Source organism: Salvelinus namaycush, chromosome 32, assembly GCF_016432855.1.
Source record: "Salvelinus namaycush isolate Seneca chromosome 32, SaNama_1.0, whole genome shotgun sequence".
In the NCBI taxonomy this organism is placed as follows: Eukaryota; Metazoa; Chordata; class Actinopteri; order Salmoniformes; family Salmonidae; genus Salvelinus; species Salvelinus namaycush.
This window is the reverse complement of record NC_052338.1, coordinates 30,536,793-30,542,396: the sequence shown is the minus strand read 5'-3', so window position 1 is coordinate 30,542,396 and position 5,604 is coordinate 30,536,793.

Sequence of the window (5,604 nt, the reverse complement as noted above, 5' to 3'; positions counted from 1 at the left end):
CCATCTCCCTAGCATTATATGTTACTCTTGGTGACGTCACTTATCTTCCACTGCTGGTGGGTTTGGTAACTTTATGCCTTTTTTAAAAAATGTTAATGTATTCACTGTATTCAAAACTGGGGACATTTTAACAAATTAACTCACCAACTTGATAGTTGTATTTCCTACCGTCATTCCTAACTCACAGGGTGCATACAGAAAGCAAGTCCCTTTACAAGTCTAACTTCACAATGATCGCTCATCACTTTACAGAACAACATAGGCATTTCTGCCTCAATCTTTAGTACTGGTGCACTGTTATCTTTTACTAGGAATGTTATATTTGGGTGTCTGAACTTTGAATTTTATTTATTGCGTGGGGGGGGACACTAATCAATCAGTGGTGTACAGTTTCTCTGGTTCATCTTTTTGGAGTACTATATCTATATACACACACTAAGTGTGGTGCAAATTCATTACATTTAAAACATGAAGAACTTCCCATGGCAGACTGACCAGGTGAAAGCTATGATCCCTTATTGATGTCAAGGGGAGAAGACAGGTTAAGGAGGGATTTTTAAGCTTTGAGACAGGGATTGTGTATGTGTGCCATTCAGAGGTTGAATGGGCAAGACAAAAGATTTAAAGTTCCTTTTAGAACGGGCTCTGCTAGTAGGTGCCAGGCCTACTGGTTTGTATCAACTGCACCGCTTCTGGGGTTTTCAAGCTCAACAGTTTCCCGTGTGGATCAAGAATGGTCCACCACCTAAAGGACATCCAGCCAACTTGACACAACTGTGGGAAGCATTGGGGTCAACATTGTCCACCATCCCTGTGGAATGTGTTAGACACCTTGTAGAGTGCAGGGGGTGCAGCCTTCTATGTAGTTGTAATGCACAATATGTATTACGTGGGAGATGCAGAATGGTTGTGTTAGCCTGGTCCCAGATCTGTTTGTGGTGTCTTGCCAGCTCTTATGAAACCAGCTTATGGTGGTGTGTCCTTGAAGTTGTTCCTCTCATACCAAGAAGAGGATCTTTGTAATGACTGATATTTTGTCTATCTGCAACATCTTTACTATCTAAATGTTTATGTCAATCAAATGCATTGATGGAAACCAACCTCCCAGTCCCTTTATACTCATCCTTCAGAAGGGTTCACTGATGCCTTCTCATTGCATTCCAATTCCGTTTGCTCATGTTGTCATGTTATGGTCTTGCCATTCAATCCTATACAGCTGGTTGTGGTCAATATGTTGTGGCTTATTGTATCTATCTACAGTATATGGTCCATTGATGGTCAAGTTCTAGTCACTCCTAGCAGAGGTTCTATAAAGGTCCTGTTGATGTGTACATGTTGAGTCATTATTCCAGTTTGAGTCTTACTGTCAGTTTTTGCTTTGTTCCATTTTTGTATTAGTTAGATTTTATGATGGAGAAATGTACAGTGCACCAAATGACAAACAAGCTTTATAATGCAAAGATATATACTTTGGTATTTTAAATGATTCAGATACGTGATGTGGAATTAAAATGTAATAAATACAATTCTGAACTATGATATTTCTGTTTGTTGCATTTTCTGGCCTTTTGTGTTATTTTTCATCAATGTAATCTGTCCTTGGACTGCCGTCATTTAGTTACTGTTGCGTTTAGGCCACTTTTGACACACACACAGGATATGTTACAATATCACCGGTTACTGACATTGTTACAACTGTTACCATGGTTGCCCTATTGGTGTCCAGAAAGGAATGGGCGTAGGCCCATAGATCTTGTTGACGTTCAGCCTATGCACTTAGTTTTAATTTTTATTTAACTAGGCAAGTCAGTTAAGAACACATTCTTATTTACAATGACGACCTACACCAAGCGAAATCTCTAAGACTGCGTTGAAATCACCAGCAGTGACCCGTTTTAACAGCACTCGATGAATTTAGCTACATTTAGTTACATTTTACTGACGTATTTTCTTTCAAGCCTATCTGAAGAACCAAACTGACAGTTGCTGACATAGAAATGGCAGAATGTAAAAATGAATGTTCTCAATTGTGTTTTATATAAAGAAATCTACACTTTTTATGCAATTAGATGATCCTATACATAATCTCAGCCATAGACTGGTCATACATGTCTCACTTTCTGTGGTAACCTGAGTGATGGGTTAGTTCTAGATGGAGTTGCCGATGCGACTGAACACTAACACAGGAAATAAAGCAGGTCAGATTTACATTGAGAGGGAGTACATGTGCCTAGCTTTGAGTCTGGTTAAGTTTATAATATTTGGCGACGAGAACAAAGCTAAATTCTCACAAGAATAAAAGTAATCTGATGATTCGGGGTTACAACTCCTTCCGCATAGCAGACTTTAGAGACAACGTTGAGGCGGAGTCACAGTTTCGACAGCTGGTGAGTTTGTGAGTGAAGTAAGCGAAGCTATGTTAGCTGTGCAAGATGCGCACACAGTGTTGAGTAGTGCAGAGAGCAAACCGAACGTGAAGAAATCACTGGAAGCTAAATATCGCTGGTTAGACAAAAGTACACTTCTGGAGTCTCATAGCTGAACACACACAAAAATATATACTTTTAACCGGAGAAGTTATGGCATATTTTGGTCAAGTGAATGTGTTTGATCTCAATTCAGAGACATGGTCCAAATACAATGAGAGACTTGAATTGTATTTTGAGGCAAACAATGTGAATGAGGACAAGACAAAAAGGGCAGTATTACTATCAGCATGTAGAAGCACAATATATGGTTTAGTGATGGACTTGATAGCACCACAACGTATAACCTATGCAGACCTGACACAGCGTGTTGGAGAACACTTTGATCTCAAACCCAAAGTGATAGAGGTTTAAAGTCCTGTGGCAGAAGCCCAGGTGAATCGGTAGTAGTGTGGCCAGTCTAAAGCATCAAGCATCACGCTGTGAGTTTGGAGGGGCGTTTCAGAGATCAGCTAGTACGGGGTGTAGGATGTGAGCAGACACAATGTCACCTACTAGCTATTGCAGAGTTATCATGGAAAACAGCCCTGGAGAAGGTAATAGCAGTAGAGGTAGCAGACCAGGGGACACAGACCCTACAAAGTACCAAGAGCCTAAACAAGCTGTCACTGGCCCTGTCTCAGCAGCCACGTTCTTATGTAACAACTTGTTACCGTTGCAAAGACAACCACTCAACTGATAATTGACGCTTTAAGGAGCAGAATGGCACTTTTGCAACAACAACAACAAAGCGAGGCCATATTGCACGAGCGTCACCAGTCTAGGGAGAAGAGACACCCACTCCAGACTACTAAAAGACAGTCAGGACCCCAAGCCCACCAAGTCGCCGAACCCCGCTCCCCTTCATCTGAGGAAGAAGAGGAGGTGGTGGTTGAGGACGCAGCCTATATAATGGTGATTCAAGAGAAACCCACATGCCCCCTGTGGACTACGATGGAGTTGGATAACTGCCCAGCCCTGTCCAAGGTGCACACGGGCTTCCCGTACCGTTTTGGGAGAACATGCTTTTGCTGACTGTAAGGGAAATTTTAATGTTTGTGCTATTCTTATAATAATATTCTTATGACTCATTTCTGTGTTCTATTCATGTACTGTTCTATTAACCAATTTCTGTGTTCATGCAAGTGGCTGACTGTCACGTTCTGACCATAGTTCTTTTGTGTTTTCTTTGTTTTAGTGTTGGTCAGGACGTGAGCTGGGTGGGCATTCTATGTTGTGTGTCTAGTTTGTCCATTTCTATGTATGGCCTGATATGGTTCTCAATCAGAGGCAGGTGTTCGTCATTGTCTCTGATTGGGAACCATATTTAGGTAGCTTGTTTTGTGTTGGGGTTTGTGGGTCTTCTGTCTTTGTGTTCTCTGCACCAGATAGGACTGTTTCGGTTTTGCCACGTTTGTTATTTTGTAGTTTGTATAGTGTTCTTCGTTGTCGTCTTCAATAAATAGAAGAATGTATTCTAACCACGCTGCGTCTTGGTCCGATCCCTGCTACACCTCCTCTTCAGACGAAGAGGAGGAAGGCTGCCGTTACACTGACTGTACAAATCACACCTATCAGTAGCTGCAATTTGGCAGTACACACAGACGTTGTTTTGAGAAAGGACGACTGTGTTTAGAAAACAAAAGATATCTCAGTTTCAAGGTCTCAGCTTAGAGAGGAGAAGCCTCGTGAGGTATTGGTCTGTCACATGTTATGAACCAGTATTGGTCTGTCACATGTTATGAAACAGTATTGGTTTGTCACATGTTATGAACCAGTATTGGTCTGTCACATGTTATGAACCAGTATTGGTCTGTCACATGTTATGAACCAGTATTGGTCTGTCACATGTTATGAATCAGTATTGGTCTGTCACATGTTATGAACCAGTATTGGTCTGTCACATGTTATGAACCAGTATTGGTCTGTCACATGTTATGAACCAGTATTGGTCTGTCACATGTTATGAAACGGTATTGGTCAGTCACATGTTATGAAACGGTATTGGTCGGCCACATGTTATGAACCAGTATTGGTCAGTCACATGTTATGAAACGGTATTGGTCGGTGTATAGCTGTGTATAGCCGTATATAAGACAACTGTTGGGACTGTCCCGGCAGAGTTTTCTGACAGACATGTGTACTATGCTGCAGTGAGTTGGTTGGCACCTCTCCAGTGAGCTGAGAAATGAACAATCATTCATTTAAGATTGACTTTGAGTGTCCCTGTGTAACAACGTCCACAACATGACCTAAAAGCCAAAGCACCTCAGTTGAAGCTAGGGCCCTCGGCTATAGTGCTGAAGTCATACACAGGAGAGCAGACTGCAGTGCGCGTCAACGTCCAGTACAAAGGTCAAACTACACGACTGAAGATGTCAGTGGGCTGATGTCAGGGTCCCAATCTGCTGTGAAGAGGTGGATGGCAGTGTTACAACTGGACTGGCGAGGGATGTTCCCGAAGGTCTCAGACAGCGAGTTGTCCACTACGCTAAATAGGCACGCAGATGTTTTCCAAGATCAACTTGGAAAACTAAAAGAGACTGAAGTGCGAATTCAGGTGGACCCATCCGTTCCCGCCACGCTTCTGCAAAGCCCGCCAAGTGCGTTCGCACTACAACAGAAGGTCGAGGCAGAGCTAGACAGGCTCCAGACCACTGGAATACTGGAACCAATCACCTACTCTGAGTGGGCTGCCCCCAATGTCCCAGTAATGAAGCCTGATGGAAATATCAGGATTTGTGGAGATTACAAGCTAACTGCCAATTACAGGAGGTTGGTGGCACCTTAATTGTGGAGGACAGGCTCGTGGTAATGGTTGGAGTGGAATAAGTGGAATGGCATCAAATACATGAAACACATGGTACTATGGTAATATGGTACCATTCCATTAGCACCGTTCCAGCCATTATTATGAACCGTCCTCCCCTCAGCAGCCTCCACTGCTGCCAATGTAGCTTACAGACTGGATCAGCACCCATTGCAAAGGATAGAGGAGCTATTTGAAAAGGCATACCACTAGTCGGTGCTGGCTGAAGAATCACGCAAAGTGGTTACGATAAACACCCACAAGGGGCTATGTCAGTACACACGCCACCCGTTTGGAGTTTCCTCTGCCTGTGCGATCTTTCAAAGAACA